The following is a 14566-nucleotide window of genomic DNA, read 5'->3' on the forward strand; positions in this document are numbered from 1 at the left end:
GATTAACATGGAAAAGACGTGTTTTATCTGGTTAGAACGTGTTTATTGGATTATTCTGAAAGAAAAAAGCTAGAAGACACATCATGTAGAGATATTTTTCAAAATTAAATTTGGTTTAAAGGATCTGCAACAAAATGGTTCCATAATTAGACTGTTGGTGCCTTTAAGAGGAAGAGTTGTCAATGAGATTGAGAGATCAGCCAGTAACTACTTCCACTTGAGTCAAAGCTGTCACATGACTTTACACAGAGCACACAAGTCATGTGACTACCTTTATTCCTGGGTGAACATTTCCTTAAAGTCAATAATATTTCCTTAAACACAATAAACCATACTTTCCCATATGCAAACCCAAATATGGCCACACTTGAAATAAGTCCAATGAAATGTTGAGTACTCAAATGTATCATTCAAGACATATTAACTAACTATGACTCATAATATCTCATTTTGTATTTCAATGCAACAGTCAAACTCAGATCCTGCTGAACATCAGTGTTAGTACTCAAGCTCTGAGGAAAACTGCAGACTATACTTTGTGATCCAAATTATTCACTCCGCACTGCAAATCAGGTTTATTAGCTAAATGTATTGGCACGTTGAACTGTTTGCAATGAACAAATCAAACAAAAGTAATTGAAATAGCTCAACACAACAAATGTTTCCCCAAATTCAACTAAAATGCAAATTTTAATAACTTCTGCAGTCTCAATTGGGGTTGAATAAGTTCAATAACAACTGTACATACGCACATTAGTTTTTAATAAAGCGCGTAATTCTTATGAATTATTCTTATGACAGCCATAATTTATTAACTTACACTCTTCTCATTAAATGATTGCAGGCACATGATTTATCACTGACAGTTCCAGTGAATCACCGGTTCAAAGTATCGTCACAAATCTTAAAGGTGCAATAGGCTATCTGGGAAATGCTAACTTTAGCCTGCTAGCACTGAAAGCATACGATCCCACCGTCCAAAGCCACGCCTCCTCAAAACACATGAACATACGCAAACCAGAAGCCACACGATGACACACACACACACACACACACACACACACACAACATAACACAGCTCAACTATAACTGCTCAGTTATCTAACATTCTCACTGATGTTTTGGCAGACACATTAAAATGTGTTTTTCACATCTTGAGAGCTTTCTTAGGTCCTGGAACTAGTTCAAGGTTAGTGCTCTTTCTCCACCTCATAATTCAAAATTCAAAATTCATGTATAACTTTGATCAAAGGTTTTGATCCACTTCAAACGTTGTAGTTGCACACTGAACTAAAACCCGAACCAAAACATACGCAATAGAGTTCTGCAGGGATGAGGCGTTACTGTAAGAGTTCTGCAGGGATGAGGCGTTACTGTAAGAGTTCTGCGGGGAGGGATGAGGCGTTACTGTAAGAGTTCTGCAGGGAGGGATGAGGCGTTACTGTAAGAGTTCTGCAGGGAGGGATGAGGCGTTACTGTAAGAGTTCTGCGGGGATGAGGCGTTACTGTAAGAGTTCTGCAGGGAGGGATGAGGCGTTACTGTAAGAGTTCTGCAGGGATGAGGCGTTACTGTAAGAGTTCTGCGGGGATGAGGCGTTACTGTAAGAGTTCTGCAGGGAGGGATGAGGCGTTACTGTAAGAGTTCTGCAGGGATGAGGCGTTACTGTAAGAGTTCTGCAGGGAGGGATGAGGCGTTACTGTAAGAGTTCTGCAGGGAGGGATGAGGCGTTACTGTAAGAGTTCTGCGGGGATGAGGCGTTACTGTAAGAGTTCTGCAGGGATGAGGCGTTACTGTAAGAGTTCTGCAGGGAGGGATGAGGCGTTACTGTAAGAGTTCTGCAGGGAGGGATGAGGCGTTACTGTAAGAGTTCTGCGGGGATGAGGCGTTACTGTAAGAGTTCTGCAGGGAGGGATGAGGCGTTACTGTAAGAGTTCTGCAGGGAGGGATGAGGCGTTACTGTAAGAGTTCTGCAGGGAGGGATGAGGCGTTACTGTAAGAGTTCTGCGGGGATGAGGCGTTACTGTAAGAGTTCTGCAGGGAGGGATGAGGCGTTACTGTAAGAGTTCTGCAGGGAGGGATGAGGCGTTACTGTAAGAGTTCTGCAGGGAGGGATGAGGCGTTACTGTAAGAGTTCTGCGGGGATGAGGCGTTACTGTAAGAGTTCTGCAGGGATGAGGCGTTACTGTAAGAGTTCTGCAGGGAGGGATGAGGCGTTACTGTAAGAGTTCTGCGGGGATGAGGCGTTACTGTAAGAGTTCTGCAGGGAGGGATGAGGCGTTACTGTAAGAGTTCTGCAGGGATGAGGCGTTACTGTAAGAGTTCTGCAGGGAGGGATGAGGCGTTACTGTAAGAGTTCTGCAGGGAGGGATGAGGCGTTACTGTAAGAGTTCTGCGGGGATGAGGCGTTACTGTAAGAGTTCTGCAGGGATGAGGCGTTACTGTAAGAGTTCTGCAGGGAGGGATGAGGCGTTACTGTAAGAGTTCTGCAGGGAGGGATGAGGCGTTACTGTAAGAGTTCTGCGGGGATGAGGCGTTACTGTAAGAGTTCTGCAGGGAGGGATGAGGCGTTACTGTAAGAGTTCTGCAGGGAGGGATGAGGCGTTACTGTAAGAGTTCTGCAGGGAGGGATGAGGCGTTACTGTAAGAGTTCTGCAGGGATGAGGCGTTACTGTAAGAGTTCTGCAGGGAGGGATGAGGCGTTACTGTAAGAGTTCTGCAGGGAGGGATGAGGCGTTACTGTAAGAGTTCTGCGGGGATGAGGCGTTACTGTAAGAGTTCTGCAGGGATGAGGCGTTACTGTAAGAGTTCTGCAGGGAGGGATGAGGCGTTACTGTAAGAGTTCTGCAGGGAGGGATGAGGCGTTACTGTAAGAGTTCTGCGGGGATGAGGCGTTACTGTAAGAGTTCTGCAGGGAGGGATGAGGCGTTACTGTAAGAGTTCTGCAGGGAGGGATGAGGCGTTACTGTAAGAGTTCTGCAGGGATGAGGCGTTACTGTAAGAGTTCTGCAGGGATGAGGCGTTACTGTAAGAGTTCTGCAGGGAGGGATGAGGCGTTACTGTAAGAGTTCTGCGGGGATGAGGCGTTACTGTAAGAGTTCTGCGGGGATGAGGCGTTACTGTAAGAGTTCTGCGGGGATGAGGCATTACTGTAAGAGTTCTGCGGGGATGAGGCGTTACTGTAAGAGTTCTGCGGGGAGGGATGAGGCGTTACTGTAAGAGTTCTGCGGGGAGGGATGAGGCGTTACTGTAAGAGTTCTGCGGGGATGAGGCGTTACTGTAAGAGTTCTGCAGGGATGAGGCGTTACTGTAAGAGTTCTGCGGGGATGAGGCGTTACTGTAAGAGTTCTGCGGGGAGGGATGAGGCGTTACTGTAAGAGTTCTGCGGGGATGAGGCGTTACTGTAAGAGTTCTGCAGGGAGGGATGAGGCGTTACTGTAAGAGTTCTGCAGGGAGGGATGAGGCGTTACTGTAAGAGTTCTGCAGGGATGAGGCGTTACTGTAAGAGTTCTGCAGGGAGGGATGAGGCGTTACTGTAAGAGTTCTGCAGGGATGAGGCGTTACTGTAAGAGTTCTGCGGGGAGGGATGAGGCGTTACTGTTAGAGTTCTGCGGGGATGAGGCGTTACTGTAAGAGTTCTGCAGGGAGGTATGAGGCGTTACTGTAAGAGTTCTGCGGGGATGAGGCGTTACTGTAAGAGTTCTGCAGGGAGGGATGAGGCGTTACTGTAAGAGTTCTGCAGGGAGGGATGAGGCGTTACTGTAAGAGTTCTGCAGGGATGAGGCGTTACTGTAAGAGTTCTGCAGGGATGAGGCGTTACTGTAAGAGTTCTGCAGGGAGGGATGAGGCGTTACTGTAAGAGTTCTGCAGGGAGGGATGAGGCGTTACTGTAAGAGTTCTGCGGGGATGAGGCGTTACTGTAAGAGTTCTGCGGGGATGAGGCGTTACTGTAAGAGTTCTGCGGGGATGAGGCGTTACTGTAAGAGTTCTGCGGGGATGAGGCGTTACTGTAAGAGTTCTGCAGGGAGGGATGAGGCGTTACTGTAAGAGTTCTGCAGGGAGGGATGAGGCGTTACTGTAAGAGTTCTGCGGGGATGAGGCGTTACTGTAAGAGTTCTGCGGGGATGAGGCGTTACTGTAAGAGTTCTGCGGGGATGAGGCGTTACTGTAAGAGCTCTGCGGGGATGAGGCGTTACTGTAAGAGTTCTGCGGGGATGAGGCGTTACTGTAAGAGTTCTGCAGGGAGGGATGAGGCGTTACTGTTAGAGTTCTGCGGGGATGAGGCGTTACTGTAAGAGTTCTGCAGGGAAGGATGAGGCGTTACTGTAAGAGTTCTCCAGGGAGGGATGAGGCGTTACTGTAAGAGTTCTCCAGGGAGGGATGAGGCGTTACTGTAAGAGTTCTCCAGGGATGAGGCGTTACTGTAAGAGTTCTCCAGGGAGGGATGAGGCGTGACTGTAAGAGTTCTCCAGGGAGGGATGAGGCGTTACTGTAAGAGTTCTCCAGGGAGGGATGAGGCGTTACTGTAAGAGTTCTGCGGGGATGAGGCGTTACTGTAAGAGTTCTCCAGGGAGGGATGAGGCGTTACTATAAGAGTTCTGCAGGGATGAGGCGTTACTGTAAGAGTTCTGCGGGGATGAGGCGTTACTGTAAGAGTTCTGCGGGGATGAGGCGTTACTGTAAGAGTTCTGCGGGGAGGGATGAGGCGTTACTGTAAGAGTTCTGCGGGGATGAGGCGTTACTGTAAGAGTTCTGCAGGGAGGGATGAGGCGTTACTGTAAGAGTTCTGCGGGGATGAGGCATTACTGTAAGAGTTCTGCGGGGATGAGGCGTTACTGTAAGAGTTCTGCAGGGAGGGATGAGGCGTTACTGTAAGAGTTCTGCAGGGAGGGATGAGGCGTTACTGTAAGAGTTCTGCGGGGATGAGGCGTTACTGTAAGAGTTCTCCAGGGAGGGATGAGGCGTTACTGTAAGAGTTCTATGGGGATGAGGTGTTACTGTAAGAGTTCTGCAGGGATGAGGCGTTACTGTAAGAGTTCTGCAGGGATGAGGCGTTACTGTAAGAGTTCTGCAGGGAGGGATGAGGCGTTACTGTAAGAGTTCTGCGGGGATGAGGCGTTACTGTAAGAGTTCTCCAGGGAGGGATGAGGCGTTACTGTAAGAGTTCTGCGGGGATGAGGCGTTACTGTAAGAGTTCTCCAGGGAGGGATGAGGCGTTACTGTAAGAGTTCTGCGGGGATGAGGCGTTACTGTAAGAGTTCTCCAGGGAGGGATGAGGCGTTACTGTAAGAGTTCTGCGGGGATGAGGCGTTACTGTAAGAGTTCTCCAGGGAGGGATGAGGCGTTACTGTAAGAGTTCTGCGGGGATGAGGCGTTACTGTAAGAGTTCTGCGGGGATGAGGCGTTACTGTAAGAGTTCTCCAGGGAGGGATGAGGCGTTACTGTAAGAGTTCTGCGGGGATGAGGCGTTACTGTAAGAGTTCTCCAGGGAGGGATGAGGCGTTACTGTAAGAGTTCTGTGGGGATGAGGTGTTACTGTAAGAGTTCTGCAGGGATGAGGCGTTACTGTAAGAGTTCTGCGGGGATGAGGCGTTACTGTAAGAGTTCTGCAGGGAGGGATGAGGCGTTACTGTAAGAGTTCTGCAGGGAGGGATGAGGCGTTACTGTAAGAGTTCTGCGGGGAGGGATGAGGCGTTACTGTAAGAGTTCTGCGGGGATGAGGTGTTACTGTAAGAGTTCTGCAGGGATGAGGCGTTACTGTAAGAGTTCTGCGGGGATGAGGCGTTACTGTAAGAGTTCTGCGGGGATGAGGCGTTACTGTAAGAGCTCTGCGGGGAGGGATGAGGTGTTACTGTAAGAGTTCTGCAGGGATGAGGCGTTACTGTAAGAGTTCTGCGGGGCTGAGGCGTTACTTGTCTTGGTTATTACTTGTCTTGTGGAAGGCGGATGCTAGCGAGTGTCTACATGGGAGGCAGTCAGGGAGATTAAACGTCATCGGTGGAACAGATAAACTCATCTACTCACTAGACACTTTCACAGCCTTCTTCAGTTTATACAAACTATTAGAACTAGAACTTTCAGGGAAATGTTTTAAAACAAAGACTGAAAGAGTTGCCGGAAGCTTGTGATGGTGATGCCGAAGTCAGGTGACCGTGGTGTAGTTCGCTTTAGGGATGAAATGGTTACTGGTTTCATAATAAACCATAATAAAATCCCCGCCACTGACGTAACTTTCCGTGTTTTCTCTGTTGATATAAGATTGATAATATCAGGGAGAAAATTATAACTATGCAACCGTCTACTATAGTATTGCATCAGGCAGTGCATTGTAGTCTCCCTGAGGAAAAAATCCATTCATTCGTTGCTATAGGAGAGGAAGAACTTTCTAAACTCGTCAAATCATCTAAATCAACAACATGTAGGCTATGTTAGACCCTACACTAGGGGTCGGCAAGTAAGTCTGGCATCGGGCCAAAAAATTTTTTTTTACCACTAGATAACATAGTCAAAGGATAATTTAAGAAAATAATTGATGAAAAGTGCAACTAGAATTGCCTGTGACAGACTGTCAGTGTGTTCTGTGACTGGACTGAGCTGTTACTCTGGGTTAAATCCTGTAGTAGGACAGTCATTAACAAAAAGCCACATTAGTGTGGCGGTGTCCGGGTTTTTACACTGGATACATTAATAAAGCAGTAGTAACACGTAACCTGGCAAGTGTCTTCATTCACCAACTTGCAGCACAGACGGCCTTGCTAATACACACACATGTGGGAGATGCTGAATTATTAATGGCATGTTTGAGTCATGCTCTTAACGAACTATGTTTTATTTCCTCTTTCCATTACTTGTTACACAATGGAGCCAAACTTATTGTAATAATTATTTGACGTAGCCTACTTTTAAACTCAGAATTATTCCTTGGCGTTCTCACGTACTAAACTGCATTATTTTTAATTGTTTGCTTGCTGGCGGAAAGTTACGCTATTCCGGCGTGTGCAGAGAGATGTTAACATCTAAGCTGGTGAGAGAATGGCACTACCAAAGAGTCTAAAGAGGAAAGATGACAGCGAAAATAGAGCATACAAAGAAGATGAAAGACAACTGTGTTCATCTTAACTAGTGTTGTGAGTGCAAAGCCGGTGTGTCTGATCTGCAACGAAGCGATCCACACACTCCTTTGAATGTCTTTCAGAACTTTTCTAATTAAAAGCTCTCAATTCATCTCAAAATAAAACATTGCTGCAAAAAGTAACTGTTGCTGTCATGACAGATCTATTTCAGAACCAGCCGCTATCAGAATAATCTGCGGCGCGGCCGATATTAGTGCAGTCGGGCCAGTTTTGGGGTTGCCAACCACTGCCCCATACTGGCTACTGAAAGACACGCTTCCAGAGGTCATAGGTCCTCTTCTTAATATCATTAATTCATCTTTGTCATTAGGGTATGGCCTTAATGGGTACACTTACCCTATTCGATTTTAGTGCTGCATTTGATACCACTGACCACAACATTCTTTTAAATAGACTTAATTAGTGGAAATGCACTAGCATGGTTTAAATCATACTTATCTGACCGTTATCAGTTTGTAGCAGTAAATGAAGAGATGTCTCATCGATCACAAGGTCAGTATGGCGTACCACAAGGCTCAGTACTAGGACCGCTGCTGTTCACTCTGTACATGCTACCATTAGGAGATATCATTAGGAAACATGGCATTAGCTTTCACTGTTATGCCGACGATCCTCAGCTGTATATTTCTTCAAAACCTAACGAAACCTACCAATTCACAAAAATAATGGAATGCAAAGCTGATATCCTACTACTTAATTCTGAAAAAACAGAGATTCTAATTATTGGACAAAAAACTTCCTCACGTAATAACCCAGAATACTGTCTAACACTTGATGGCTGCTCTGTTAAGTCCTCGTCGTCGGTTAGGAACCTGGGTGTGCTCTTTGATACCAATCTTTCATTTGAAAGTCACGTGTCTAGTATCTGTAAAACCACATTCTTCCATCTTAAAAATATATCTAAATTACGCCATATGCTCTCATTGACAAATGCGGAACAGTTAGTCCATGCGTTCATGACCTCAAGGCTAGATTACTGTAATGCTCTACTGGGTGGTTGCCCTGCACGCTTAATAAACAAACTACAGCTAGTTCAAAACGCAGCAGCTCGAGTTCTTACCAGAACCAGGAAGTATGACCATATTAGCCCGGTTCTGTCAACACTGCACTGGCTCCCTATTAAACATCGCATACATTTTAAAATATTGCTGATTACTTACAAAGCACTAAATGGTTTAGCTCTGCAGAACTTGAGTGAGCTCTTAACGCATTATAGTCCTTCACGTCTATTGCGATCTCAAAACTCCGGCCAGTTGATAATACCTAGAATATCAAAGTCGACTGCTGGCGGCAGATCCTTCTCCTATTTAGCACCAAAACTCTGGAACAGTCTTCCTACCATTGTCCGGGAAGCAGACACACTCTGTCAGTTCAAAGCTAGACTAAAAACACATCTCTTTGACCTAGCATACACATAATACATTATAGACTTTAGATCAGCCGGAACCGGCAACACTTCCCATAAATCCTGATGTACTCGTTACATCATAAGAAGAATGGCATCTACGCTTATTAGTCTCTCTGTTTATCCTGAGGTTTACCGCAGTCCGCCGGATCCAGGCCGTATCCAGATCAGATGAAGGACCTGCGCCTCGACACACACACACACACTCCAGATCTGATGAAGGACCTGCGCCTGGACACGACGACAACACAGTCCTGAAGTGTCACTAGTCTCTCCCCTGTGAAGGCCTCCTTCCCTTCCCTTTACTCTTCTACAGAAAAAACGCTGTCAAAATGACTCCAGTTCACATGGTTACGCAGAAGAGATTTTTAAGGCCAGACAAGTAATTTATTGAGGTCAGTTTTTAAAGAAAAACTACACGCATGCGCATATTCAAACGCGCATACTATAGACTAGACCCGTAGTACGCATGTGCACGCCGTCAGCGTTTTCACAGATTCACGCTTAACAAGTTTACGCAGAGATGATCACGTTTTTCTAAATTTTTCACCGCTTGCACCTTGGAACCTATTTCAAAGTTTGCATTCTCGAGCACCAAACACTGTTGTTGTGCGGATGAGCGGCCGGAGCGCGTTAAGGGTTTTCTGGTTTCTGTTAGAACGGTGTCGTGTTAGCGGCCCCTAAGTTAATAATAACTAATGATCTTTACAATCAAAACTAACTTTAGCTGGACAATAACTTTATTCTAGAGCTGCTGTAAAGCCAAAACAATCTCTGCTACTGTAATTTCCTATTATCACTGTAAAGCTGCTTAGAAACAATTTATATTGTTAAAAGCGCTATATAAATGAAGGTGACTTGACTGTTATACGGTAGGGGGCGCTATTACACATCTTCTGAAAGAGTACTGAATCTCCTGATCAAAACACAGGTTAAAAAGAAGCAGAAACAAGCAATATCATATGTATGCATATGTAATATAACGCGATCATCAACATTAAACAGCATATAAATCAAAACTGCCTAATAGTGTTGTCAAAAGTACTGAATTCGGTACCAAGTCAGTACTGAAATTTAAAAAAATGTGACGATACCAGCATCTCCCTCTAGCATTGTGAGCGCTGTCGAATGGATTCTTGAACACCTCTGATTGGCCATTGTGTTGATGCACTCAACATGTCTGTGATTGGCTACAATAATCAACGCTTCATAAACATGTTGTCTTCACGAGCGCTTACACAGATACACACGGGAGCGTTTGAAAGCAGGCGTCTATCAGCAGATCCGTCTATCAGTGGATATATTAGGGATTCGCTGACAGAAGTCGCAGCTCTGTTTCTGCTGTTCCATAAGCGCCATCTACTGTCAGAGAGGATTACATTCAGTCTGTATGCCTTTCGTCAGCCCAAAAATCTGACAGAATTTGTATGCACTGTGGTAAATGGTAATTCGGATAAGGTATCTAGAATTATTTACGGAGCAAATAAAATGCCTATAATCATTTATCATTTTTGAATCACACCTTTTCTTTAAAATTGTTAAAAGGCTGAATTGTGAGGTTTATCATTTTATAAAACGTCTTCTTAAAGTGTTATTTGAACATGTTGTAGGCCTACATGTTAGCAGATAAAATATTATGGTGTAAGTCACTCAATCAAAATGTTGTTCATTTAAAATCATTATTCAGTTTATTATTTTAATGTTTAGGCCTAGATGCAAACAAAAAGTGTACAGTGCAGCTAACTGTATTTGTTGTTTGTTGGTTTTAAAGTGTAAACTTTAAAAATAATACTTTTATAAGCATTTAACTACAGCCCATTTTAACAATACCGTGATAATATTCATAAGAAATTTTCATACCATTTTATCTCTACTTTAGCTTTTGACTTCTGCCAATTGTTTACACTTCAAAATTCATAAAAGTGGTCTTCATTTGGGAAGATTATCATGATGAACAAAACGTGAAAGAATCATAAGCTTTTGTTAGTCACAGACCTTATTTTCTGCAATAATCCAAAAGCCAATGGAAAAATCACATTGGGTTTTGTTGAGGGAACCAGGGTAATGCAAATGTACGGGTTGGTTATTTACTTATTTACATTACTTTATAATATGAATACCAAGTTACTCCAGAATTAAGTCTTTTTACAGTAACTTGCAGCATTCAAACTAACGATCATAAATGATTTTCTATAGCAGAACTAATTATTAGAGGACCACGAATGCCAGAAATGCTCCCCCTGTCGGTGTAAACGAGCACAGCAGGACTGAGGCTGTAACCTGTGAGCTTTCTGCCCACATCTCATATTATTGCACTTTGTGGGCTTTTTAACACAGTTTAAAATAGGACTGTCAGGGACTAACGGCCTCTTCTGATGTCACCCTATTAGGCTATATTTGGGATGTATTGTATGCAACATGGAAATTTATAATAATAATAATCACACTGATTTGATCAAACATGTTTATAGATAAACACTGAATGTAGGCTACTGGCGAGAGCCATCACTAAACTCGAATGCCAAATCCAAAACAGTAGCTGGATGAACCAACAATGTCGTATCCAACGATAAACCATGTTTTCAATGAGCAATTTGACAGCTGTATTTCAGATGTAATATGCGTCATGTGGAAATGCAATAATCATCAATCATAGCCAGTGTTTTACCAAACCGACCTCAGTGATAAAACTGCACAGTGAACTTAAACCAGCACAGGTTCCCATGAACAACAACAATTCTGGTGTATCAAAATGGCTTTTCCCACACATCTGCTTCATAAATCAATAACACTGTCACCTTCACCTTATGTTGAAAACAGTGTTTGCTAAGCCGCCTCAGCCTCTGCTAGCACAGCTTTAGGTGAAGCAGGACAGCCATTTCAAAACATCAACACAGCGTTCGCCAAACTAGCACAGCCATTAGCACACCATTCCCTAAGCTGATCACGGGGATGAGCAGTCCTGATGGAGCAGCTTCTGATGTCAGGCTGAGCCGCAAATCTCGGACGATCCATAACGCGCTTCAAACGCACACATTAGTATGGCGGAGGATAAATCCACTTGCCTGGATGTCAAGCGACCGAGCACACGGTCCTCCTCTGCGATCACACGCTAATCCTGTGTCTGTGTCCGATCGCTGCAGAAGAACCGAGTCGAACCGAGCCGAGCCGAACCAAACCGCGCGTGTGAGAGAGAACAGCGAACCCGGTGAGAGAGCGACCGGCGGCAGAATGAGGAGCACTGGAGGAGGAGGTGCAGAGGAGATCAGATGGGGGGGAGGGAGAGGGGGGGGAGCGAGCGAGAGAGGGGGGAGAGAGAGAGAGAGAGAGAGAGAGAGAGAGAGGGGAGGAGAGAGAGAGAGAGAGAGAGAGAGAGAGAGGGGAGGAGAGAGAGAGAGGGGGGGGGAGCGAGAGAGAGAGAGAGAGGGGAGGAGAGAGAGAGGGGGGGAGGAGAGAGAGGGGGGGAGGGAGAGAGGGGGGGAGGGAGAGAGAGGGGGGGACGCTGAGCGGGATCAGGGATAACTTTGCTTTAGCAGGAAGCAGCAGCTGGGAGAACAGAGAGAGAGTGTGTATGTGTGTGTCTGTGTGTGTGTGAGAGAGAGAGAGAGAGAGAGAGAGAGGTTGGTTTACTGCGCACCATAACAATAGCCATCTGTGGCGAGGAACCTCTGGAGGAACGAGCACCTGTTAACCGGCTCCGGGGGGGATGGGGACGAGGCCGCGCTCAAAACACAACAAAGGCGCACAAAGACACCCTCGTGGTGTACAACACTGTGTCCTCATTCCTGCAATGCTCGACTCGTGATGTGTGCAAAACAACCCTTCCATGCTGACCATACACTGATCATTCACACACTGCTTTCTTACTGGTCTGTGTTTTAGAGCATCTGAAAACATGAGCTGCCTATTAAGATGCCATTTTATGCAACAAACAAAACATCCATGCTCTCTCTTCAACAGGGTTGAGTTTCTGGGCATGAAACCTAGCTAAAACATATTTTTGGGTGCCGTTGTCTCTAAACCTGTACTGACACAGCATTTTTGGCCATAGACACGTTAAAACCATGAGCTAAAGATGCTGAACAGGCTGAGACTGGTATTGGTCGACACGTGAATATCTCCTCCCCCACCCAATCAGTCTATTGTGCTTTACTCTTTACATATGCTAAACCGCTGGCCTCCACACACACAGCGGCTCCATGTATCTCTCAGATGTTGCTGTGCGCCTCCATCTTGTCCTCCATCCTCCTGCATCAACCGTGAGCATCCATGCGCTCTCCAGCTCTTAAAGGGCCAGTGCACGCCTGGAACTTTCCCGCTATGCCTTCTTGATTGTTGACAAAAGATGAAAGGGAGAGTTTGCACACAAAAAATAGTTCAGTCATTATTTACTCACCCCGGTGTTGTTGTAAAGCCGGATGACCTTCTATCGTTTTAGAAATTAAACAGAGAAATAAAAAAAGTCCATGTAATGGCAGTGAATGGCTTTTCTCAAGCTTTAGAAAAGGAGGCAAAAGTATCCTAAAATAATGCCCTGTATATTCCGGGTGTTCTGGAGGTATGTGACAGGGTTGGGCAAGAAAGAAAAGCGAAATCTTGACCTCTGTACAATAGCTATATTTCCATCCACCCATTTTTATGTGCATTTTGGGATATTGCATAAAAAATGCTGGATAGAAATGGCAAGATGCGCATAAATTCTAAAAATGTGCATACATTTTTTTTTATCCGATAAGAAGACACATTTACTGAATAAATCCCTCAAACCTCATGTGACTTTGCCTCAGCGTCAGCTGTGATTGGATAACTGGATTAACCAGCGGACCAATGGCATCGCAGCATCTCAAATGTTGGTCTGGTGTTTCTGAAACGCCGGAGTCAAAGAGTGTAATTTGAATGATTTGGTTTAATTCCCTCCAGAAGCGTCTCTCACACGATTGTGTTCCCGAACACCAGCATCCGAATGCAAGAGAACATGACAGCGTTTATTGTGTTTCATCTGACGCTCTGATATTTTGTGCCAACTTCCCAGGATGTGAGGATTTTGTTGGAGATTTTTGATGAAAACGCTACTTTATTTCCAAATGTTTTATGTGTTATTCAAATTTTGCGCATTAGTTAAATTTACAAATTTAGATGGAAATGACACACATGCACACCATTTGAGAAAAAACACATGCCTATAAAGCTCAATAAACGATGCTTGTGCAGAGGCAGAAGTCTTTAAACTCATCCTTTCCAATCACCTACAACCTGTCCGCTTGATCCGATCCCCACTCATATACTTCAGGCCATTTCTTCCTCAGTTGTACGCGCACTTAAGGTCCTTACACACTGAGTCCAAAATTTTTGCACGTTAAAAAATAAATACGACCTCGCGTTGTGTCAATCACATTTACACACTGCCTCCGAAACATTCGTCCATCATAAAAAAATTACGATCGGGTTCAATTTTCTGCTTTTTTCACATCCATAGCAAGCATTTTGAGAGGTGCTTTGACAATTCAGAGCCACCGTACAAGTGAGAGCCAAAATCCAGAACTGTTGAGGAGAAATTGGTTGTCTTCTTTTTAATATGTGTCTCCAGTATCGCTAGCAAAGCATCAAACTGAGCCTCTGACATCCTGAAGTAAACTTTGAATTGTTCTGGATAATCTCGAAGCTCCTTGATAAGGAGGTGGAACTCTCCTTCCTCTCTATGCAATCTCAGGATTGGATGGACACAATATTTCCTCTTTACTTTTCTCTTTTTAAGAAGAGAGAGGACAACAAAATCATCCTCACTGCTTGAAGACTGCATTTTGTATTGATTTGCAATTTTTTTCGCAACAGATTAATTTATACACATCAGACTCAGTTTGCAAGGTTTCTGTGCGTGATGAATTTTTAGGATGACGAATACGAAAAACACATGAAAATTTCAGACTGTATCCCTTCTTCCATTCATTGCTAAAACACTTGAACGAGTCGTTTTCAAACATGTCTCTACCTTTCTTACACAGAACAACCTCCTGGACAACAACCAGTCTG

At 44.6% G+C, this 14566-nt stretch overlaps 1 protein-coding gene across 4 annotated transcripts in view; it reads right to left on the minus strand.

The window, feature by feature from the left end:
* The window catches only part of magi1a (membrane associated guanylate kinase, WW and PDZ domain containing 1a), a 104565-nt gene extending 92796 nt beyond the window's left edge, over positions 1-11769 (minus strand). For 3 of the 4 annotated variants that reach the window (XM_084087771.1, XM_084087770.1, XM_084087772.1), the window contains exon 1: positions 11602-11755. The gene's annotated coding sequence lies outside the window, so the exon portion shown is untranslated. Of the gene's footprint in view, positions 1-11601 lie in introns of all 4 variants that reach the window. The other variant, XM_084087769.1, reaches the window with a different exon arrangement.
* Between the last annotated feature and the right edge of the window lie 2797 nt (positions 11770-14566).

The sequence above is a fragment of the Abramis brama genome, assembly GCF_963993115.1.
Source record: "Abramis brama genome assembly, chromosome: 16".
Classification (NCBI taxonomy): domain Eukaryota; kingdom Metazoa; phylum Chordata; class Actinopteri; order Cypriniformes; family Leuciscidae; genus Abramis; species Abramis brama.